Below are 25,668 nucleotides of genomic sequence, written 5' to 3'. Positions count from 1 at the left end.
TATATATATATATACACACACACACATATATATATATATATACACATATATATATACACATATATATATACACATATATATATATATATACACATATATATATATATATTTTATCTTAGTTAGGGGCTCACTCTGTCACCCAGGCTTCAGTGCAGTGTCAAGATCATAGTTCACTGCAGCCTTGACTTCCCAGGCTCAAATGATCCTCCCATTTCAGCCTCCCAGTAGTTGGGACTACAGGCATGCACCACCAGGCCTGGCTAATTTTTATTTTGTTATTTTTTGTAGAAACAGGGTCTCACTGTGTTTCCCAGGCTAGTCTGAAACTCCTGGGCTCAAGAGATCCTTTTGTCTTGACCTCCCAAAATGCTGGGATTACAGGCATGAGCCCATTTTTTATTTTTCTTAATTCAGCATCCACTTCGTTGCTGTAAGCCTCTGACTTTTTTCCAGAGTCTGAAGGAGTTAATTCTGACAGATTCTGCTTGTTTTTTGAGTTTCTATGGGGGGACAGGAGCTTGGGGCTGCCTAATCTGCCATGTTGCTGACCTAAGTAGGGTTTGAAATCTTAAAATAATTAAATGGTTAAATGCATGAACTTTGGAGACAGACGGTCTGAATTTTAATCCTGCCTTTGCCACCAAAAAGTTTGTAATAAGTGAATTATTTAATCTCTAAACTTCAATTTCTCATCTGTAAAGTAGGAATATGGGAAGGGCTAATTAGGATCATTTATTGTAAAATCAGTAGTATGCAGTAAATGTTTGACAAGCAGCTCTCAGAAGGGATGGGACTGAAAACCCTGATTTTTAGTGTTTGCCAATTTCCATGATGTAAATATTCCTGATATGGCCGAATTTAAGATGCCAGTGTAAAATCTTCTAATGCAGCCTTAGAAAACACACACAATTGACTCTCATGAGCCAGGGAAGGCCAACTGTAGCATATCCCTTTCTTAAAAAGTATGAGGCACACAATAAGTGATCAATCAACAAATATTATCATCTTAAATTGCTTTGAACAAAATGAATAAAATAAGAATAGTTTCTGAAAAGTCAAGATATAGCATCGCCCTCTATATTGCCCTATGTTATAAAATACTTTATACTCTAGTTACTTGGGAATGTTATCTCCAGACAGTCCATCTTCTGTGAGAACAACATTTCATATCCCCTTTCTATCTTTAGATCTTGCATCATTGTTTACAGTGAACACAATCACAGAGAGAATTGTCCACAAGTCTGCCTGAAACTGACCGCACTTGAAAGGACTTGCTCCTAATTGACTAATTGATTGACTTTTCAGGCTGCAGGGGGACTTAGAGGCATCATCCTGCCTTGGCTTCTGGTTGCCTAGGTGTTCTGCCTGATACCAACTCTGTCAGCAGTCACCAACTAGCCATGCTTTTCCCTTGAAGGCACGTGTAGATTGCCTAACCACCCTCACCAGGCAAACAATTCTTCAAATGTCATGCCCTTTGCATTTCTGTTCAGATCCAGTCTTAGGGAAGCTTGTGAAGCAATGACTGTTTTAATTGGTCTCCTGGGTACCCAGGCCTAATCCTTTACCAAGTCACTAGTTATCCCATGTTCCTTATCTGTCTGTCTATCCATCCATCCTTCCATCCTCATCCAATACTTGCAGAATGCCTATGGCTGCAAATACAAGGATGACTGCTTGGTTCCTGCTGTCCATAAACTCACAGCCTGGGATAAGGTAGGGTAGAGTGAATAGATATGCAAGCAAAATAGAATGGAGTGTGATAAGGGAAAGTAGAAAAGTACATGCAAAGTACTCTGGGAAACTAAAGGAGGAGTTCTTCCTACCTTGAGGAACTAAGGAAGTTTTCAGGGAGAGCGGGCAGGTAACCGTAGGGTAAGATTGGCTGGGAGCCAAATTGTGCTAGACCTTGTGCACCTGACTGTGGTACTAGCTTCTTCAGCAACAGGGAGCCTTTCTTTCCTTTTGTTATTTCCCTGCATCTTACAACGTTAAGGCCTTGGTCCCTGCTAATAATAAAATAATAACCAACTTTATAAAGAGCTTACAATGTGCCAGATACTGTACTAAGTGCTTTATATTCTTTTTTTGGGGGAGGGGGGTGGCTGTTGGGCAGTGTCTCACTCTGTCACCCAGGCTGGAGGGCAATGGCACAATCATGGCTCACTGCAGCCTTGACCTCCTAGGCTCAAGCCTCCCACCTCAGCCTCCCGAGTAACTGGGACTACAGGCATGCAACACCATGCCTGGCTAATTATTTTTTGTAGAGACAGGGTCTCTCCCTGTTTCCCAGGCTGGTCTTGAATAACACCTGGGCTCAAGTGATCTTCTTGCCTCAGCCCTCCAAAGTGCTAGGATTACAGACATGAGCCACTACACCCAGCTTATTATTTAACTTACTCTTCACAACAACTTTAGAAGACAGAAAATAGGAGATGCTGTAATGGTGAGAGTTTTAGAGCGTTCCTGAGGACCTGGAGAAAACTTGCTGCCAAGAAGGAAATTTTGAAGGTTTCACTGGTTGAAAAAGCTGTCTCTGGAATCACACTCCTAGATCTTTCTTAAAGACTTGAAAAGATTAGGGGCCAGGCACACTGGCTCACACCTGTAATCCCAGCACTTTGGGAGGCCCAGGTGGGTGAGTCACCTGAAGTCAGGAGTTTGAGACCAGCCTGGCCAACATCGTGAAACCTCATCTCTACTAAAAACACAAAAAATTAACAGGGTGTGGTGGTGCACACCTATAATGCCAGCTACTTGGGAGGCTGAGGCAGGAGAATCGCTTGAACCTGGGAGGCAGAGGTTGCAGTGAGCTGAGATCGCACCATTGCACTCCAGGCTGAGCAAGAGCAAAACTCTGTCTCAAAAAAAAAAAAAAAAATTAGATTAAGGCCATGGGGGACACAGAAGGTCACCCCATCTCTGATCTTCGCCATCACAATTGCTACAATCGGCTCTTTCCAATTTGGCTACAACACTGGGGTCATCAATGCTCCTGAGACGATCGTAAGGGAATTTATCAACACTTTGAAGGACAAGGCAAATACCCCTCCCTCTGAGATGTTGCGCTTGTCCCTCTGGTACTTGTCTGTGGCCATATTCTCCATTGGTTGTATGATTGGCTCCTTTTCCGTTGGACTCTTTGTCAACAGCTTTGACAGGCGTAAGTCAATGCTTACCGTCAACCTGTTGGCTGTCACTGGTGGCTGCCTTATGGGATTGTGTAAAGTAGCTGAGTTGGTTGAAATGCTGATCCTGGCCTACTTGGTTATTGGCTTCTTCTGCAGACTCTGCACAGTTTTGTGCCCACATACATGGGAGAGATCTCACCTATTGCCCTGCGAGGTGTCTTTGGCACTCTCAACCAGCTGGGCATTGTTGTTGGAATTCTGGTGGCCCAGATCTTTGATCTGGAATTCATCCTGGGGTCTGAAGACCTATGGCCTGTGCTATTAGGCTTTCCCATCTCTTCTGCTATGCTACAAAGTGCAGCCCTTCCATTTTGCCCTGAAAGTCCCAGAGTCTTGCTCATTAACAGAAAAGAAAAGGAGAATGCTAAGGAGATCCTCCAGTGCTTGTGGAGCAGCCAGGATGTATCCCAAGACATCCAGGAGATGAAAGATGGGAGTGCAAGGATGGCACAAGAAAAGCAAGTCACTGTGCTGGAGCTCTTTAGAGTATCCAGCTACCGACAGCCCATCATCATTTCCATCATGTTCCAGCTCTCTCAGCAGCTCTCTGGAATCAATGCTGTGTTCTATTACTCAACAGGAATCTTTAAGGGTGCAGGTGTTCAAGAGCCCATCTGTGTCACCATCAGTGCGGGTGTGGTTAATAGTATCTTCACTATAGTTTCCCTATTTCTGGTGGAAAGGGCAGTAAGAAGGACTCTACATATGATAGGCCTTGGAGGGATGGCTTTTTGTTCCATCCTCATGACTGTTTGTTTGTTATTGATGGATGAGTGTAATGGGATAAGCTTTGTCTGTATTGGGGCTATCTTGGTCTTTGTGGTCTTCTTTGAAATTGGGCCAGGCCCCATTCCCTGGTTTATTGTGGCTGAACTCTTCAGCCAGGGCCCTGGCCCAGCTGTGACAACAGTGGCCGGCTGCTCCAACTGGACCTCCAACTTCCTAGTCAGATTGCTCTTCCCTTCTGCTACTTACTATTTAGGAGCCTACATTTTTATTATCTTCACTGACTTCCTCATTACCTTCTTGATCTTTACCTTCTTCAAAGTCCCTGATATGTGTTACAGGACTTTCGAGGATATCACACAGGCCTTTGAAGGGCAGGCACATGATGCAAATAGATCTGGAAGGACCACGTCATGGAGATGAACAGTATCCAGCCTGCTAAGGAGACCACCACCAATGTCTAAATCATGCCTCCTTCCATCTCCCTCCCAGCAAGGGAAAGCCATCTCTCCCTGAACAAGGGAGAGACCTCATAAGGATGAACCCAGGGCTGCTTCTGAATGCTGCTGCTTGATTCCTTTCTCCCTCAACAAGGCTGGAGCTTGTTGGATTTTCAATGGCTTTTAAAATATTTCATTTCTTGGACATTCTCTTTTGCGTAGGAGAGACCAAATGAACCTACCTTCATTTCAGGAGGGATTGGCCACTTGGGATATGACAACTTTGCCAGCTCTTCTCCCTTGGGTTCTAATATTGCCCTCTAGGGGATATAGGGGAGGAAAAGTAAGTTGCAGTTCCCCCAACCTCAGACTTACCAGGAAGCAGATACACACACAGTGTGGAAGGCAGACAGGGTTTATATAAGAACACCTTCCTCACTTCCGTACAGCTGTACACAGCAAATTAACTTGAGTTTTCTTTATTTTTACCTTCTGGTTTAATTACATTTATTTTTACCTTCTGGTTTAATTTTTACCTTCTGGTTTAATAGTATGTTTTAAGTGTAATTTTGCCAAATAATGAAAACATAAGGAAATTGAGGTTAAAAGGAGGTGTTTAAAAGAGGTTATAGAGTAGATTTGATGCTGGAGAGGTTAAGGTGCAATAAGAAGAATTTAGGGAGAAATGTAGTTAATTATTGGAGGGTAAATGATGTGGTGCCTGAGGTCTGCACGTTACCTCTTAACAATTTCTGTCCTTCAGATGGAAACTCTTAAGTTTAATTTCTCAGAAAAGTCATATGCCTATATAATAAAGCTACTGATTTCTTTTGGAACTTTTTTCTTTAAAATTATAGTTTATATGTAGTATTACTTGAAGTCCAGGATTATTAACCAAGATGGGCATTGTAGTTAATGGCAGTTGATGGGTTCTAATTTTGGATGGAGTCCAGGGCAGGGAAAGTTATTTTTAGAAAGCCTGTTCCTTCTCGCTGGACCAAACAACTCCTTCCCCTTGTAGTAGACTCGTTACTTTTTAAGTAATCCCACCACTCGTCTGGTGGGACAGCCATCCAAATGAGGAACCTAAAATAATTGGTTCTTGGTAGAGGTTCGTTATTTTTCCATTTTGTTCTTTAGGAGATTTTAGGTGTTGATTTTTGTTTTACTTTGACCCATACCTTTAAAGGAATTCCAAAAAGAATGTTTATAGCTTACTTGGAATTTGTAACCTCAGCTCTGGGAGAAGATTTTTTTCTGAACGATTATTATCTAACGTGTGTTGTTGCTTCAGGGTCACGGCATGCTTGTCTATGTCTGTTACCATGACCACCGTGGTCCTGTGCCGAGTGCCCTTAGGGGGATTGAATCTTTCCAATAGGCCATGTTTGAGATAGTATGAGTCAGTGTGCAGTGTAGCCCATACTTCAGAGGATGAATGTATGTGCACCGTCACTTTGCTCTGTGTGGAAGTAGGTTATTGTTGACTTATTTCCTCTGTGTTTGTTCCTACAGCCCCCTTTTTTGTATGTTGCTCGATCTCCCTTTCCCTTCTTGGTGCTTACACATCTCAGACCCTTTAGCCGAACGCTTGCCAATAACAGTATTTTGCTTCTCAGTTCTCACTGTTTCCTCTGGTTGTTGAGGCTTTGAATAAAAATGCACATAGCTATGCAGTGGGGTTTAGCTGGAAAAGGTGACCTTCTTCCAACTTCACCTCTACTTCTGGCTCCTCAAACAGTGGGTGGACAGTAAGGCAGGGAAGTTGTTTTCTCATTTCCCACTGACCAGATTGTGAATATTTCCATATGGATTTTCTGTTATTAATGTTACTCTGGTGGTTCTTTGTTTTAAGATAAAAGTTCTGAATGTACACATGAAAAAAAAAGACAGAAAATATTATCACTCCCATTTTACAGATTAAAAAACCGAGATTTAAAGTAGTAATGTACTACTCACAGCCGCACAACTAGGATGAAGCAGAGCTAAAAGTCAACTGTCATTCACTGCCAAGCCCGTGGTCTTAGAGACATAAGCCAACAGGACTTGGTGTCATTAAGGGACTGGGGAGAGTGGTTCCATTCCCCCAAATCCTCCCCCAAAGAACTTCCTCGTATTTTATAATGGTCATACCTTCAACCCTTTTACCTCCTACCTGGGCTGATTGCAATAATCTGAAACGGGCCTGTTTGAGGGGCAATGGTAGTTACTGTGGAGAAGGGCTTCAAAGAATATGGATGGTGGTGCCAATTTACCTCCCGGACTGTGGCCGCTGCTGCGTGAATTTGGGTTAATGGTTAATCTGCTCTTGTGTGAGTCAGCTTATGCCCCTCCCAAATCATGTAATGCGTTAACTCAATTAAAAGACACCTGCCCAACTAATCTGAATGTCAGACCTGACCGTCAGCTCCCATTTTACACTCTGTAAAAGGAAGGAGGATTTTAACTTAACACTCAAAATCTTCAAAGAATATAATTGATCTTCTTTTTCAGCCAACAGAAAGACTGCTTCCCTGGTAGTGTGTGTGTGTGTGTGTGTGTGTGTGTGTGTGTGTGTTATTTAACTTAGTGTTCACATCAACTCTGTAGAATTGTATATGTACAGATAAGTAACTGGAAGCTCGGAAAGGTGAAACCACTTGTTCAAGTTCATGGAGTCAATTTTCTTTTTACAACTCCAGGACACTAACTGTTGGGGTGGTTTGTTTAGTTTGCATCCCAGTGGATAACTGCTCTTCTTAGTGATGATGAAAATTTGAATATCTCTAAAGGGGCATTATTATCCTGGAGGTGTGAGACAGTGAAAAGAACAGGAGCTTTGAAGCTAGGTGTGCCCTGTTAAAACTTCAGTTCCTGCTGTGTAATAGGTAAACACTGGCAGATCACCTAATCTCACCTCCAAAGGTGATTTTGAGAATGAAAGCAGATGGCTGGGAGGTAAGGGTGCGTAAATACACGGTAGTCCTTTTCAGGTCCTCATTGCTGGAATTTGAGTGCACATCTCCAGCCATCTCAAGCAAATTGATTAAATACTCAGTGCATTCTTAGAGATATTTTAATTTATTTTAATTAAAACAAACACCTGCCATGTGGTATTTTTAGGAAAATTTAGGGAAGGTCTTGTGAAACTAGGCAAATCATAAAGCTCCCACAGGTTGAGACTCAACAGACCAATCAGTGAGGCCCATTTTACCCTGGAGGCACTGGGCCAGGTGCCACAGCATTCCAGGGGTGAAGGGAAAAGCCTGCCCTACTGGAACTGCAAAACATCTGGTCAGGGAGATAAAGCACCAACAGAAGGAAAGACAAACAGCAATAGAAGGCATTAAGGGACACGTTTCCAAGGAGTGATGTAGGCAATAAATACTGTGTGAATTCAGGACAGAGACAGAGATCACTTAGAAAGTTCCAAAAAACCCTTCCTGACTCATTTCCTGTACTTTCTCCTTCTGTCCCTTCATAGCCCTGTGGGTTTCTCTTAGAGTTACTGGGGCACTTAACTCTGTGTAACAAGGTGGAGAAAATATCGCCATTGTTTTACAGCTGGTGCCAGATTTCTTCCTGAAAATAGAAGCATCTAGGCTTAGAAAAAATCAGCTGGGAAATTAGGTGTAATCGAATAAATAGGTTGGAAAATGCTTGAGGTAGAAAATTGATGTCCAACAATGATAGACTGGATTAAGAAAATGTGGCACATGTACACCATGGAATACTATGCAGCCATAAAAAATGATGAGTTCATGTCCTTTGTAGGGACATGGATGAAGCTGGAAACCATCATTCTCAGCAAACTATCACAAGGACAGAAAACCAAACACCGCATGTTCTCACTCCATAGGTGGGAATTGAACAATGAGAACACTTGGACACAGGAAGGGGAACATCACACACCAGGGCCTGTCGTGGGGTAGGGGGAGAGGGGAGGGATAGCATTAGGAGATATACCTAATGTAAATGACTAGTTAATGGGTGCAGCACACCAACATGGCACATGTATACATATGTAACAAACCTGCACGTTGTGCACATGCATCCTAAAACTTAAAGTATATAAAAAAAAAGAGTTAAAAAAACAAAAAAGAAAATTGAGACCAAGGATCCAGCTGTTAGAGGAGGGTCAACTTGCTGTGCATACTGCAGGGAGGTTTTGGAAATTTTGGGGGGCAATCTGCAATGGAGAACGCGAGGGCAAAAGGAGGGAGGGCAGAGGGAAAATGGAGAAAGCAGCCATCAGGGCAGCAGAGCTGTGATTCCTACCTACCTACATCTTCAGGGATGGCTGCCAAACCCAGGGAGCTTTGTGTGAGTGCCTTCATTGTAACATGGTGCAAAACAGAGTAGAATGAGGAGGTGCAAGTGTCCCTCCAGAAGTTACCTCGCTCTTGAAAGGGCTTTACACTTCCACAGTCCGGGCAACGTGTTGAGAGTTCAAACCAAGTTTACCCAGATCTTTCAGCAACAAACGGGTCTCATCTGACTTCTGAGTTTTATCTCCAAGTCTTTTCTCTTTCCTTCTTGACCTTCCCTCCCCTCCAAAGCTTACTTAGTACAGTGTCTGATGTATAGTAGATGCTCTATAAATATCTGTCATGCTGAATCAAATATAAATATTGTATTATACATGGTTTCTGCTGTCGTGGTACCTAAAATTGAGGGAAGACAATACACATGCATTTCAGACACAAAAATAAACCTAATCTTAACAATTCTGGGAAGGATATAAATGCCAATTAAATAGGCCTAACACTTTCGTGCCTCTTTGATTTTTCAGTGTCCTTCACGGTTCGGTTCACATTTCACAAGCCCCATGAAGTCTATCTGGATTTTCCGTAATGTTTCGGGTCTCTGAAATCTTATGACATTTATGTCTGTATCAGCCATTTGACGCTTGATTATCTGTTTTTCAGATGGATGTCTTACCTTTTCCTCTACACACTACAGGAAGAGTGGCCACCCCTGCCAAGGGCCTAGTATAGTACCCTATCCATGTAGCTGATCAGTTGATTGTTACTGATCATGCGTATCCTGCATCATGTCATAAAAAATTAACACAGTGCTTGGCACATACTTGTACTGAATAAATATTTGCTGAATTGACTTAAAGTGTTGGATGCCACAGACCTCTGAGAATACATAATTTCTATGTATCACTCTCCTAGCAGAATAAGAGAAAATTAGAACTTGGGAAGAAGCCATATCTAATTCTTTTCTATTTTTATTTCATGTTATTTCTTTTTTTTAAGAAATGAGGTCTCACTCTGTCACCCATTCTGGGATGCAGTGGCATGATCATAGCTCACTACAGCCTCGAACTCCTGGAGTCAAGCAATCCTCCCACCTCAGCTTCCAAGTAGTTGGAGCTATAGCTGCACACCATTGTACGTGGCTAATTTTTATTCATTTTTTTTTATAGAGAGGAGGTCTCGCTATGTTGCCCAGGCTGGTTTTAAACTCCTCAAGTGATCCTCCTGCCTTGGCCTCCCAAAGTGCTGGGATTACCGGCAGGAGCCACTGTGCCTGGCCAATTCTTGTTCAGCTACAGTCTATTTTCCTATTGCTTTTTGGAATGTAATTTAAACTTTACACTTCAGTTATCCCATTTGTCAAATGCATACATGGTTTTGTGGCCAATAACCTGTACGTGGACACAGTAAAGTTAAAAAAATAAAGATGCACAGAATTTTGATGCTGATAGGTATCATAAAATAATGTGATCCAAACTAAGGAGATACCTGAGCTCAGAGACATTAAAAAGACTGTCCTAAGTTTTTTTTTTTTTTTTTTTTTTTTTTGAGACGGAGTCTCGCTCTGTCGCCCAGGCTGGAGTGCAGTGGCGCGATCTCGGCTCACTGCAAGCTCCCCCTCCCGGGTTCACGCCATTCTCCTGCCTCAGCCTCCCGAGTAGCTGGGACTACAGGCGCCCGCCACCCCGCCCGGCTAATTTTTTGTATTTTTAGTAGAGACGGGGTTTCACCGTGTTAGCCAGGCGGATCACGAGGTCAGGAGATCGAGACCATCCTGGTTTTTTTTTTTTTTAATCTATCAAAGAGCTCATCCAGCACGCAAGTGTCCTGCTTTCTGATCTAGCAGCCTTTCTAGCACCCTGGGCTTGGTTGTCAGAATAGCATTTGCTCATAAGGTTTTTAAATTATTAATACAATATACTAAGTCCCAGGAGTAGAATAAGTCTCGTTATTATGGCTAGTAAGTCAGCCCAAAGCAATCTGATATTCCTGTAAAACTGAATGGATTTTGAAGCTCCTGTAAAACTGAGCCCATCCTTGGGCTCACTGGCCTCAGAGGGGACCATCATCTCATTTACCTATTTAAGAAAAACCCCATAAAAGAGTGTTCTATATGGACATTCATTATGTCTTAAGCTTTATTGATTCTGTTATGTTGACGTTAATTATAGGAACCACAAAAGCCTTCAAGTAGATTAAAGCCATAATAAATAATATTAGTAACACTTATTCTGCTCTGTATGTCAAGTGTTTTTATAATAAACTAATGTTTAGCTTTCTGGACATTACTACACTGACATCCTATACAATCATTAAATCAGATATTTTGAGTTGTTTTAGGCAAAAAGATTTGAGTGTTTTTTTGTTTGTTTGTTTTATTTTTGAGATGTAGTCTTGCTCTGTTGCCCAGGCTGGAGTGCAGTGGCATGATCTCGGCTCACTGCAACCTCTGCCTCCTGAGTTCAAGCAATTCTCCTGCCTCAGCCTCTTGAGTAGCTGGGACTACAGGCGTGCACCACCACGCCCAGCTAATGTTTGTATTTTTAGTAGAGATGGGGTTTCACCACGTTGGCCAGGATGGTCTTAATCTCTTGACCTCATGATCTGCCCGCCTCAGCCTCCCAAAGTGTTGGGTTTACAGGCGTGAGCCACCGCGCCCAGCCAAGTATACTTTAATAACTACTGATGTTAGCCACCATCGTTAATCCTCATTATAATCCTACAAAGTGGACATTAGGATCATCCTTAGTTACCGATGATGATGAAATTAAAGCTTATGGAAATTCAGTATCTTGCTCAAGATCCCACAGTAGGGAGGCCAGGATTAAATGAGATAACACATATGTACTTAGCACAGTGCTGGGCAGATAGTGTGTTCAATAAATGCAAGTAAGAGATTCAGTATGAAGTGAAAATAAGTTAAAAATAAGGGTCAGGCGCAGTGGCTCACGCCGGTAATCCCAGCACTTTGGGAGGCCAAGACGTGTAGATCATGAGGTCAGGAGATCGAGACCATCCTGGCTAACACGGTGAAACCCCCATCTCTACTAAAAACACAAAAAATTAGCCAGGCATGGTGGTGGATCCCTGTAGTCCTACCTACTCCAGAGGCTGAGGCAGGAGAATGGCGCGAACCCAGGAGGCAGAGCTTGCAGTGAGCCAAGATTGCTCCACAGAGCAACACTCCATCTAAAAAAAAAAAAAAAAAAAAAGATGGCTGGGTGCAGTGGCTCATGCCTGTATGCCTGTAATCCCAGTACTTTGGGATGCTGAGACAGGAGGACTGCTTGAGCCCAGGGGTTCTTAGCTGGGTGTGGTGGCATGCACTTGCAATCATAGCTACTTGGGAGGCTGAGGTGGGAGGATGGCCTGAGCCAGGAGGTCAAGGCTGGAGTGAGCTGTGGTTGTGCCACTACACTCCAGCTTGGGCGACAGAGGGAGATCCTGTCTCAAAAAACAAACAAACAAATAAACAAAAAAGATGAAGCTGTTGTGAGGACAGTATAGAAAGTACATGTTATAAGTTTCTATATATCTGTATCCTGTATATGTAACAGATGTATGATTAAAATTTGATTCTGAACTTCTTAACAATCAGATCAAAGGGAGAAATACAATCAGCTATGTAAGTGATAAGGAACATTGCCCAAGAGAAGTGTAGCTATTTCTGGAGCTCAGACTTAAGGGCACTCTTTCAAGACACACGATCTAATACCCCAGCAAGGACCCTAGAGAATGAGGGTAAACTTATTGTGGGGTGGCTCTTAGAAGCCTGGAAAAGGTGGTTGCTAAACCTGGGTAAAGTGGAGAAGCCCAAGTTGCCCTGGCAGAAGGTATAGGAAGGATTAAAAGGCTGAGGGAAGGGGCATGTTAGGATGGAAATATCATGTAAGACCAGAAGACCCACTGAGGATTATGTTCCATGTGAGGCCCAAAGAACACACTATTCACTTAGACCATTAAGAATACATTGTTGAGAGAGACATCAGCGTCACTAAGAAGTATGATAGTAGCCTCCTCTGCAGGGCATTGCTCAAAGTGGGAGAGTGATCCCAGAGCTGAGCTCCTTAACAGCCATGGGTATGATGGGGACTCTGGCCAAGGAATGGAGACCAATTGGAAGTGTGTAACTCCCAGAAGCCATGAGGTCACAATTACCATAATAACCAACAAGGTCAGAGGGGCAGCCAAGGTGGCTTGATCTGCAGGAATTGCAAAGATGGTTAACAGTGCATAGTGTTCTTTAGAGGCAAATATGTAGCCAAAAGAGATGCTACATAAAATCTCAAAATGCGTGGGTCCATGACTGTGGGTCCACAGGTCATACATAACAGCACCCAGAGCAGCTGACTTCACAGAGTGTGGAAATGGCCTTGGAAAAGCCCACCTGCAGCGATAGGAGGCAACCCTCTAACAGGCTGGGATGACGTTCTACAGGATATGCATTGAATCAGAGACCTCTCTATGGCACTGTGACAACAATAGAAAGAATAAATGGATCTAGGAACAAAGGGGTCAAAGTAGGCGTGGTCCCACTTACCATCACTCCCAGTGACCCACTGGGAACTGTCCTTCCAGTCCCCAAAACTCTGTGTTAATCAAGTGGTAAAGATCCTGGTCCCCAAACTCAGTGTACTCTTGCCAGGGGACATAACAAAGGTCCCACTGAATTAAAATTACTGCTGCCACCAGGGCACTTCGAATTCCTTGTCTCCAGGGACCAGCAGGAGAAAACAGTCACCATCGTGACAGTGGGAATCCGCCCTCATCAGCCCGAGGAAGTGGATGGGGTTAGGGAGGAAGATGTGTGGAACCCAGATCTCCTTGGGCGTTTCCTGGTACTCCCCTGACTCACTGGAATTAGGGTTGGGTGTGTATAGTGCTCCTGGCCTGAGAAGGGTATGACTGCAAAGGGCTCAGATCCACAAGGAATGAAGATTTGGGTCACGTCACCACATAACATCTCTCAAAAAGCCATCAGGACTTGCTGAGGTGATAGCTAAGGGTGAGGGAAATGGGCCATGCAAAAGGGACAGGATGTGAACCAGGTTGGGCCTGAGAACTGGCCATAGTTTTTCCTATTAACCTATCACTTCTAAGCTTCCCTTCAGGAAGAGCGGTCCATGGACTTGTGGAGAGGCTGCTCCCTGAGCATGCACGTAGAGGTGGATCTGTGCAGTCCAGTGTGTGAAATGTGGCCACCATGAAAGTGCGCTGCTCAGATCTCCTGCTGTGGAGCATGACTGACTGACAGCCCCAGCTCTTCCCTCTGTGCACACACCACCATGTTTGCACAGAGGTGGGCTTTCCATACCAATGACTGAGCATGGCAGGTATATGAAAGCTGGTCAGTTCTTTTGGGGTGCAGTGGTGCATGCCTATAGTCCTAGCTACAGAGGAGACTAAGGCTGATCACCTGAGGCCAGGAGTTCAAGGCTGTAGTATACTATGATTACTCCTGTGAATAGCCACTCCACTCCAGCCCGGGCAATGTAGTGAGATCCCTGATTCTAAAAGAAAAAAAAAAAAAAGCTATACAAAATTAGCTGGGCATGGTGGCACATGCCTGTAATCCCAGCTACTTGTGAGGCTGAGGCAGGAGAATTGCTTGAACCTGGGAGGCAGAGATTGCAGTGGGCCGAGATTGCACCATTGCACTCCAGCCTGGGCAACAAGGGTGAAACTCCGTCTCAAAAAAAAAAAAAAAGAAAAAAGAAAGAAAGAAAAGAGAATGCTGGCTAATTCCTGTGAGCAGTGGCCACTTTGGCTCAAGGGGTCTGATTGGCCTAACCAGGGCTTTTTTGGAACTGTGCTATGGTCTTTGACTCTCTATCCCCATCATCTCTTTTTCCCTCTCTTCTTCCACAGATGTCAGAGCTGCAGCATGGTCTGGAGGCCTTCCTCGCTTTCTTCTGCTTCCCTTCCCTTGATCCTTCATAGGCATTTTCCTCAATACATTTCTTGCCCAGCTAATCCTGTCTGATGAGTTTCCAGATGGACCTGAATTAAGTATGTTCCCCAGCTAGCTGCTAGCTAGTTAAAGGCAGATCCACGTGCCATACTATGGTAGGGATAGTTAGTTTATAGATACCTTCTTACCTAACCTTCATAATCATTTACTGAGGTAAATGGGCTGGGTAGTATGATTCCGATTTTATGTATAAGGAAACAGGATTAATTTAGGAACTTGCCTGGGATATACACTAGTAAGTGGCAGAGCTGAGCTGAAATTTAAACTTAAGTCGGTATTACTCCAAAGTTACCTTAACTACTCATCTGTGGGGCAGTTAGACTGAGAGTTGAAGTATCTGAGGAAGATAAACTTGATGTTCTACAGAAGTCGGGGGAGGAAGTTCTCCAAATCAGAATCAAGTTTTTTTCTCATGCAATGATTTTAGGACAATACCAAATGTGTGATCCCTATGTATTGAACTTATGACAGAGTTACCAAAGTTCTACTTTGGACAATTACCTGAAAATTTTTAGTCTAAAAAGATAATGTGGACATTTACAATTATATATACATACATGATTCATTTGCTTTGCATCTTTTTTCTTTACTGAATTATAGCTTTAGCAAATATCTATTGAACTTTTATCATATGTCATGCATGATACCTTTAAGGTAAAATACACATATTTCCTTTCCTTCCCATTACATTTAATCCGATTTTTTTTTACTTTCTGTCATTATGCATAAGTATTTTAGACAGCCTACTGTTTGCATGGTACTAAGCAATAGAAAAGGATTAGACTTCCTGTAAGTCTAATCACTTCCCCACCTTAGACGGAAGCTGATTCAATGGGTTAGTGAGCATGTAGAGAAAGACGTGCTCAGTCAGCATCAAAGTTTATTTCAGCTGTAAGCTGTAAGAGGTTCACCATTTGATTTTCCTTTTCCTTTTTTTTTTTTTTTTTGCAAAGTGAGACGAGGGTAGGGATTGTTAAACAAAAGGTGAACATTCACTTAATACTATATTTTCAATAGAAAATGACAGTCTTGATTTTAAAAAATAGCAATTTTGACACTTTAGAACATCCATTGAAATCTTATATGGTTTAAATACTGAATGTGTAAAATATTTAGCTGCATAAAATATAATAGAGTAAAAAAATAGAATGAATATTTATGTCCTCCTCCCCACTCTTTATATTCCTTAAATCTTTCTTTTCTTTTCTTTCTCCTTTCCTTTCCTTCCTTCCTCTTTCTTTCTTTCTTTCTTTTTCTTTCTTTCTTTCTTCCTTTCTTTCTTTCTTCTTTCTTTCTTTCTGTCTGTCTGTCTGTCTGTCTGTCTGTCTGTCTTTTTTTTTTGACAGAATCTTGTTCTGTTGCCCAGACTGGAGTGCAGTGGCACAATCATGGTTCACTGTGGCCTCTACCTTCTGGGCTCAAGTAATCCTCCTGCCTCAGCCTCCTCAGTAGCTAGGACTACAGGTGCATGCCACCACGCCCAGCTAATTTTTAAATTTTTTATAGAGACCAGGGTCTCCCTATGTTGCCCAGGCTGGTCTTGAACTCCTGGCCTCAAGCATTCCTCCCACCTTAGCCTCCAAAAGTGCTGGAGTTACAGGCGTGAGCCACCACCCAGCCTATGCAAATAATTTTTAAACAATAAATATTAAATGGTTTTTTTTCTTTTGGAGACAGGGTCTCACTCTGTCACCCAGGCTGGAGTGCAGTGGTGGGATCGTGGTTCACAGCAGCTTCAACCTCCCAGGCTCAAGTGATCCTCCCATCTCAGCCTACTGAGTAGCTGGGACTACAGGCACAAGCCACCACACTCGGCTAATTTTTGTATTTTTTGCAGAGATGGAGTTTTGTCATGTTGCTCAGGCTGGTCTCAAACTCCTGAGCTCAAGTGATCTACCCGCCTTGACCTCCCAAAGTGCTGGGATTACAGGCATGAGCCATTGCATCCAGCCTAAACTGAATATTAAAACAACTGCTTTAGAACACAGTCACAGAAATGGGATTGAGTCAAATGGACTGTATAATTTTAGATTAATTCATAGATTAATATTGGCAAGTTACTTTCTATTCAGTTTCCACAAATCTACACTGCCCTGAAAAATGTACAGCCTATCAGGGTCTAAAACAGTGGACATTATAATTTTTCAAATAGTTTGTACCTTTAATGTTTTAAAAATGTATCTTGTAGCTTTAATTTGAATTTTTACAATTATTAAAGAAGTTAATGATTTTCTATATGCTTTCTCACTAGTTTCTATTTTTCTTTTAACATATCAAGGCGCATGTGGAAGAGTAGGTAGGGGGAATATTATCTGTTTTTGTTCTTTGCCCACCATCTACTAGGGTCATGGTATCGTCTGTCAATTTGTAACAATGAGATCTTTAATAAAGATAGCAATATTTTATCTGTCATACTTTTGTCTTTTTTTTGAGACAAGGTCTTGTTCTGTTGCCCAGGCTGCAGTACGGAGGCGTGGTCATGGCTCACTGCAGCCTCAACCTCCCAGCCTCCATCCATCCTCCTGCCTCAGCCTCCTGAGCAGCAGGGACTACAGGTGCGTGACATCACACTTGGCTGCTTTTTGCAGAGACGCAGTTTCATCATGTTGCCCAGGTTTCTCTGTCATACTTTTTTTTTTTTTTTTTTTGAGATGGAGTCTCGCTCTGTTGCCCAGGCTCCAGTGCAGTGGTGTGATCTCGGCTCACTGCAACCTCTGCCTCCCGAGTTCAAGCAACTCTCCTGCCTCAACCTCCCAAGTACCTGGGATTACAGGCATGTGCCACCATGCCTAGCTAATTTTTGTATTTTTGGTAGAGACGGGGTTTTGCTATGTTGGCCAGGCTGGTCTCGAACTCCTGACCTCAAGTGATCCACCCACCTCGGCCTTCCAAAGTGCTGAGATTACAGGCGTAAGCCACCGCGCTCGGCCTTATCTGTCATACTTTTGATACGCATTTTATGGCATGTTATTTGCCCTAAAAAACTATACTTGGAGAAGTTTTCCATTTTCTTGTACTCAAATATGTTGAATTGTTGTGGGTTTTTGTTTGTTTGCATTGTGATGTTCTCTGTGATTCCAAAGGTATCCCCTCTCCTTAAGGTTAGATAGGCGAATACAACAAATATTTGTTGTATACCAACTATGTGCCAGGCATTATTCTGTACTGCAAACACAGAAGTGAAATAAGACAGAAAAAATTCCTAGTCAGGAAAATTGTTGAAAACAAGTAAATTAATACATAATTAGAATAATGTTAGACAGTGATACAGGTTAAGAAAATAATCAGGCCAGGAGCAGTGGCTCACGCCTATTCGTACAATGGGGTTTTAGTTTAGTTTAGTGTTGTTGAAAAAACGTCACTGTTTGCATCTAACATACTTTCCCATTGTTATCTAAGCAATAGCTTTTGCAGAGGAAGACTGATGGGGACATGTTCTTTTGATGAAGATTTACGTGTGAAACTGTGTGCATGATTGATGGTTGGGTGGTTATTATTAATTTTCTAATAAGAGGCTTCTACACTGCATTTGGTTTAATTAAATTTAGATGTATGTCATGGATTACATGTTAGAAGGAAATATTTGTATTCTTTTGTTTTACACTATTGTGTCTCTCCTATATATCATATAGTCTACTCAGTGTTTTTTTTTTTTTTTTTTTGAGACAGAGTCTCTGTGTCACCTAGGCTGGAGTGCAGTGGTGTGCTCTCGGCTCACTGCAACCTCCGCCTCCCAGGTTCAAGTGGTTCTCGTGCCTCAGCCTCTTGAGTAGCTGGGACTACAGGTGCATGCCACCACGCCTGGCTAATTTTTGTATTTTTAGTAGAGACAGAGTTTTGCCATGTTGGCCAGGCTGGTCTTGAACTCCTGACCTCAGGTGATCCACCTGTCTTGGCCTCCCAAAGTGCTGGGATTGCAGGATTACGGGTAAGAACCACTGCACCCGGCCCTTTTTGTTTTGTTTTTTTCGAGATGGAATTTTTCTCTTGTTGCCCAGGCTGGAGTGCAGTGGTGCCATCTTAGCTCACTGCAACCTCTGCCTTCTGGGTTCAAGCTATTTTCCTGCCTCAGCCTCCAGAGAAGCTGGAATTACAGGTGCCCACCACCATGCCCAACTAATTTTTTGTATTTTTAGTAGAGACGGGGTTTCACCATGTTGGCCAGGCTGGTTTTGAGCTCCTGGCCTCAAGCAATCCACCCGTCTTGGCCTCCCAAAGTGCTAGGATTACAGGTGTGAGCCACTGCGCCTGGCCTGTTTGGTTTTTTTTTGAGACAGGATCTCACTCTGTTTCCCAGGCTTGAGTGCAGTGGCACCATCCTAGCTCCCCGCAGCCTTGATCTCCTGGGCTCAAGTGATCCTTCCACCTCGACTCCTGAGTAGCTGGGACCACAGGCATGTGCCACCACACTCAAGTTATTTTTTTGTAGATATAGGGTTTTGCCATGTTGCCCAAGCTGGTCTCATTTTGAACTCCTGAACCCATTTTGAACTCCTGAACCCATTTTGAACTCCTGAACTCCCAAAATGCTGGGATTACAGGTCTGAGTCACCACACCTGGCTCAGTGACTTTTTAAAACTTTCCTATTCTCAAACATAAAACTGAATTTCTTATCCTGTTTAGTCAGTGGCATCCAGTCGGTGGCATCCTTGGTCAGCTTGTTAACCAATTCAGAAAATTTGGGAGTCAAGCGAGATTCCTCTCTCTGCCTCAGTAGCCACATCTAATCAGTCACCAAGCACTGTCCATTCTATCTCCTCAGGCTTTTTGCATCTTCCCCAGTATCCTTCCCCAGTCCACTGCCTTAGATAGGCTCTCATCCCTCTCACAGCTTTCAGTTTTACAATGACATGTAATTAATTTCCTTGCCCTCCAATTCATCTTCCATATTATCCCTAGACTAGTGGTTCTCAGTGGGGTGTGATTTTGCACCCCAGGGGACATTTGGCAATGTCTGAAGACATTTTTGGAAGTCACAGCTGGGAAAGGAGGGTGGGGAGTTGCAGGGGAGTGTGATGGGGGAACAAGAGGACTTGCTACTAGCACCTAGTAGTCAGAGGTCAGAAATGCTGCTAAACATCCTACAATGCACAGGACACCCCCACTACAATGAAGAATTTTCCAGCCCACAATGTCAATAGTGCTGAGGTTGAGAGCCCTTGCCCTAGGGTGATTCTTCTAAAACAAAAACCTTAAATCGCTCTCAAAAAAAAAAACAAAACACTTTTTTTTTTAGGCAAAAGTTTTTGCATGGGGTTCATCTTTTCTCATACCCCAGTCACACAGCATATACTTATTTTTTTTTTTTAAGAGAAGGGGTCTCACTCTGTTGCCCAGGCTAAAGTGCAGTGGTGTGATCCTAGCTCACTGCAGCCTCAAACTCCTGGGCTCAAGTGATCCTCCAGCATCAGCCTCCCAAGTAGCCGGAAATACAGGCATGTGCCACCATGCCCAACTAGTTTACCTTTTTTTTTTTTTTTTTTGAGAGGGAGTCTCGCTGTGTTGCCCAGGCTGGAGTGCAGTGGCACAATATCAGCTCACTGCAAACTCTGCCTCCCAGCTTCAAGTGATTCTCGTGCCTCAGCCTCCCAAGTAGCTGACATTAGAGGCTCCCGCCACCACACCCAGCTAATTTTTGTATTTTTAGTAGAGATGGGGTTTCGCCATGTTGGCCAGGCTGGTCTCAAACTCCTGACCTCAAGTGATTGGCCCACCTCGGCCTCCCAAAGTGCTGGGATTACAGGCGTGAGCCACTGCGCCTGGTCTTTTTTGTTTGTTTTTATTTTAGAGACAGGGTCTTGCTATGTTGCCCAGGTTGGTCTCAAACTCCTGGCCTCAAGCAGTCCTCCTGCCTCAGCCTCCCAAAGTGCTGAGATTACAGGCACGAGCCGCCACACCCAGCCAGCATATACTATTACTGCCTGAATATGCTGCTATCTCCTGACTCCTGCCTCCTGTCGGCTACTTGAAGCTTCTTCTGACTTCCTCAGACTCGGCTGGGTGACTGTCTTCTGTGATCACCATTACAGGACCAGGAATCACACTGAATTGTTACTTGCCTGTCTCTCTGACTGCATTGAGCATTCAGAGGTCAGAAACCTAGTCTATTTTTTTTTTTCTCTGAAATCTTCATCACCTAGCACAATGTCCGTTACAGACGAACAGATCTAAACTGAATTCAGACCCTCTCCCCTGATTCCACCCTGTGAACAGCCAGATTCGTTCGTGGGCACAATGGGTTCACTGCTGCCTTCCTGACTTTCCTTTTTCTTTACACCCTCACCTAAAATGCTGTTCTTTCACGTCTCTGTCTCCCTTCATGTCACTCTCACCTGTTCTTTTTTTTTTTTTTTTTTTTTTTTTTTTTGAGACGGAGTCTCGCTCTGTCGCCCAGGCTGGAGTGCAGTGGCGCAATCTCGGCTCACTGCAGCTCCGCCTCCCGGGTTCACGCCATTCTCCTGCCTCAGCCTCTCGGAGTAGCTGGGACTATAGGCGCCCGCCACCACGCCCGGCTAATTTTTTTGTATTTTTAGTAGAGACGGGGTTTCACCGTGGTCTCGATATCCTGACCTCGTGATCCGCCCCGCCTCGGCCTCCCAAACTGCTGGGATTACAAGCGTGAGCCACCGCGCCCGGCCTCTCACCTGTTCTTTAGGGTCCAGCTCAATAAAAACCCCTACCAGTTCCTGAGCCCATGTCATGTGGGCTATATTATCATAGTTCACCTTCAGCAAAACCCCTTTAAGGAAGGCATTATCCCTATTTAACAGGTGAAGAAAATGATGCAAACAGCCCTGAGGTGTTGTTCAGTGTGTGGCAGGCGAGACAAGACTTGCACACAAACACCCACAATGCAGGCAACCCGGGTTGCCTCCCTGTCTGCTCTGATCTCCGGTCTTCTTTGGTCCTCTTTTCTCTACTTCTGGAAGGCACTTTGGAGATCCTTTTGCCTGCTGCTCCACTGAGAACTGAGTCAACTGAGAATTGTTTAGGGCAACACAGGTGGTTAGTGGTGGAGGCCAAACCTCAAATTCAGTAGTCTAATTCGGATGCTTGACTTTATTCCACACCCAGAATATCTTGCTCAGTTTCAGTTGCAGTAACTCAAGTGGTCAGGAACTGTCCAGCAGGGTTAGTGAAGTCAGCACAGGTGGGGCAGCCTCTGTCCACAGCCCTGAAGCTGCAGAATTCTGACCGTGCACGGCCCCGGAGGATTTTCATCCAGGGATTGTCAGGGGGAAGTCGCTGGAGTGTTTTAAGCATGGGAGTGTGTGGAACAGATTTGAATTTTTAAAAGTTCATTGTAGAGAATTAATTGGGGGCTGGAGTGAATGCAGTGACGATTAAGAGGTGTTCGTGGTCCCTTCAGGTGAGAGGTGGTGGCAGCTCGGACCGTGTTGCTGGAACATAGACAAGTGAACCGACTGGAGAGATACCTAAGGAAATAAAATTGTTAGGATTTGTCCGTGGACTGCCTACGAAGTATGAATCTTGGCTACAGTGTGACCTTGATTAAGATACTTAAGACTTAATTTGTTCCTCATGATACTACTACTTTGAGAGGTTATTAGTAAAAAATGAAAAGCGCTGTACATGCATTAGGTATCAGTGAATGTAGTTCTAATTCCTATTATGCATACGCTTTTTTTTTTTCGTAAAGAGCTTTTAAAATACGGAATGTGTTGGATCTGCAGTAGCTTGTCCAAGCTGGGGGCTGTATTAAGTTCTTTTTAGTCTAGTGCTCCACTAGCTCCCCTCCTACTCAGCTGGGGTAAGAAGCGGAGCGTATACGGAGGAGGCGGGATGCATTTCTGCATCGAGCGCACAAAGGTGTGGCGGAGGGGGCTCCAGAGCTGGGAGGGGACAATCTACGGGAGAATCCTGGCAATTTTGCTCCCCGCGCTGGCTGACCTCGCTTCCTAGATGAGTTTCTAGATTCTAGAATCTAGAGGACGCGGTGAACAGAGACGAGTGGGGGCGGCTTCGCGAGCGAAGCCGGATGGGGGCGGGGCGGGTAGGCCGGAGGCGCAGAGTCTCCGCCGGGACCGCGGCCCCGCCCCGCTTTCCGGGGCTGCCGCTGGTGACGTTGCGAGGGGGTGGGCCCGGCGGCCGCGGGGGTGGGGCCGGCCGCGGGGCGGGGCGGGGCGGGAGGCGGTGCGTCGCTGAGCTCAGGCCGCGGCGGCCGCGGAGTATCCCGGAGCTGCAGACAGCGCGGGCCTGCGCCCAGTCTCGGTTGTTCTCGCCGCGACCCCTCCTCAGCCCTGGGCGCGCGCACGCTGGGGCCCCGCGGGGCTGGCCGCCTAGCGAGCCGGCCGGTCGACCCCAGCCAGCGCAGCGACCCGGCGCCGCCCGGCCCAGGCGCACACGGAAGTGGTGAGTGTCACCGGGGGAGGTGGAGGTGCCGGGGCGGCCGCGGTCGGCAGGCGAGGGTCGCGCAGCCCGTACTGGCAGGAGGCGCGGCCACCGCTCTCGGTCGGTCCTCACGCTGCGCGGCCCGGGCTGCTCCTGAGCGCAGCTCAGGACCCCGCGGCTCGGGCGGGGAAGGCGGGGATTTCCAGCCCCGCGGAGCCGGCGGGCGGTGAGGAGGTCGCCGGGCGGGGGCCCCCGGCCGGGAGGAGAGCGGTTAAGCCAGGCCGCCCCCTCCCCCAGCGCGCACGGCAAGTTTTCATAAACAAGCCCGGAGCGCGCTGTCTGACATCCTGTTTATACCACCCCGAGATACAGGCGCGGGCCGGAGGGCTGACGTCCCTAGCTCCTTGCACCGCGAACTTGACCGCCAGCTCCCGGCCGGGGTGGCAGCGCAGAAAGGTTTTCTTCTTCGGCCTCAGGAAGGAGGCTGAGGGTCTTAGCTTTTTTCCTTCCTTGCGGTCTCAGCGAGGGAAAGTTTCTGGGATTTGGAGCTGGGTGTTGGGCGTCCGCGAACTCGGGAAACGCCCCCTCCCCTCTTAGGTTCTGTTAGGAACCAGGCCTCAGGTAGCCAGCGAGAAGTGGGAAAGGTGACCCTGGGCGAGAGGACCAGGGAAGGGGAACAGTGGGAGAGAACCACCCGGGGAATTGCGAATCCCACTGGAAAGGGACTGATTAACCGAAACTGGGGCTGGTCTCTGGCTCCCTCACTCCAACTCCATCTGCGCGTGGTCTGCGACCGGGAGCATCGGAGGACTAATAGACACTCCTCCAAAGTCGCTCCCCAGGGTCCGTGGGATGTGGGCTCCTTGGATGTGTGTTTACCAAGGAATTCTAGATAAAAGATGTGATGTTTGCCAGGTGATTGAGCACACGTTTTTTGGAGGGTTTGCACTCCGTGATTTCCTGTGTATTCCTGGGGAAGGGGACCCCATCCTTCCTGCCACTCTTCTTACTACGTGGCTGTGAGCTGCCTTCTGCTCCTGGTTGAGTACATCACTATACATGTCACTGACACTTTTTTCCCCAAGTCATAGGGCTTTTCTCTCACTGGCAGGAATTTATGGTGGTATAAAATTGCCATTACTTCTTTCAGGGAGTAAAACTTGGGTAATGAAGTGATGAGAATAATGCAGAGAGAGATATGTAATCAGGGCGTATTTGGTTTTGGCTTTTTTTTTTTTTTTTTTAAAGGAAAGATTTGAGTTACGTATGGGTATAGGCACAGTAGATTTTGTTTAAGATGAGCAATTTCTATTGATTGAATCTTTGTTCTTCCCTTTCCAAAACCCCATTATGTGTTGTTTCTTGATTTTGCTTTTGGTGACTGATGTTTTCCGAGACCAGGGAATTATTTTCATTGAAGGATCGATGTGTTCTTTTGTGCTTGTGGTGAAGATTAGTGGAGACCACCAGGGTTCCAGACGTTTCTGGTACAATATGCTTTGTAATGTGGAGAAAATGTCTCCCCTGTATAGATCCAGATCACATTTAAAGATGTGAGGACATCATACTTGAATGACTTTGGACATTATAAATAGGAATAATCATAACCTCTTCTTAATTCTGTATATCATATTAACTAAGCGCATTGACCGAGTCTTAGTTTCTGTAACTAGACACAAAACTATGTTTTTTTTACTGCTAAGTTTGCAGTGTGATACTCCAAACTGAATACAGCCAGTTTAAATGGTTTCCTCCATTTCATGCTACACTAATTATTTACTACCACTGGGAAATGATTGTAGAGAATGCATAAATTAGATATAGGTAAAATAATTCAAACATTTCCCAAAATATAACTACATTTCAGTTGTTGTAATTTAGGATCTTAACATGAGGTTGGCTAAAGCCATATACTTCCAACTGAAACAAGCATTGAGAACGTGTAGGTTGATACTCATTTGTATAGAGAGAACATGAGAACACTAAGGTATAACTGCATAGCAAAGACCAAGATCTGTGTTTTCTAATTCTCAGATTCCTCTGGTGTTTTTTTCCCCTCAAACACACATCCCATTTTGTATGTCCTTATGTCTTGATGAGATAATAGCCTGCTGTTAGAAGATTTATTGTCTGAGATGTGAATATTCATACAAAGACATTTTTCTTGTTCATTTTCACATTTAAAACCATTATTTTAAGTGGATGGGGAATTGGCTTATTAATGGAATCTCGCTGAGGAAGCAACATTGGATGCTCTGTGATTTATTGTGGCTCAGTGGTATATGGAACCTTGTCATTGAACAGGAGTGTTGGAAGGAACTTTGCAGATTTTTTTAGACCAGTAAGGGTACGATTTTGCACCCAATGAGATATTTGCAGTTTCCGGAGACATTTTTGGTTGTTACAACTTGGGGGAAAGGAGCGGTGCTACTGGTAGGCATCTAGTGGTTAGAGGCTAGGGATGCTACTAAACATCCTATAACGCACAAGACAGCCCCCATCCCAAACAAAGAATTATCCATCTCAGTAGTGCCCAGGTTGAGAAGTCCTGCTTTGGAATACTGAGTAAGGAGCAAGAAGATCTGGGCTCTTGTGGCAAATTTTTTCACTTCAGGGCACCTATTTTCTTCATTTGCAAAATGGAGATTAAAAGTATTCTCCCTGGTCATCTCGCAGAGTTTTGGGGGGAAATCAGGTAAATAATGCGTGGAAACTGTGACGTGCTATGCAAATCATAACTAAT

The 25,668-nt window shown here is 44.6% G+C and overlaps 1 protein-coding gene and 1 pseudogene across 3 annotated transcripts in view; both read left to right on the top strand.

Moving 5' to 3' along the window:
* The window catches only part of JAK1 (Janus kinase 1), a 245,296-nt gene that overhangs the window by 87,695 nt on the left and 131,933 nt on the right, over nt 1-25,668 (top strand). The window contains exon 1 of one of the 3 annotated variants that reach the window (XM_030812954.1): nt 22,730-22,946. The exons of 1 other annotated variant lie outside the window; for it this stretch is intronic. The gene's annotated coding sequence lies outside the window, so the exon portion shown is untranslated. Of the gene's footprint in view, nt 1-22,729; nt 22,947-25,668 lie in introns of those variants that run through there. One more of the 3 variants, XM_030812952.1, reaches the window with a different exon arrangement.
* On the top strand, nt 3,046-4,381 carry LOC100588501 (annotated as a pseudogene).

Source organism: Nomascus leucogenys, chromosome 5 (assembly GCF_006542625.1).
Source record: "Nomascus leucogenys isolate Asia chromosome 5, Asia_NLE_v1, whole genome shotgun sequence".
Classification (NCBI taxonomy): Eukaryota; Metazoa; Chordata; class Mammalia; order Primates; family Hylobatidae; genus Nomascus; species Nomascus leucogenys.
This window is presented reverse-complemented; position numbering and strand designations above follow the sequence as displayed.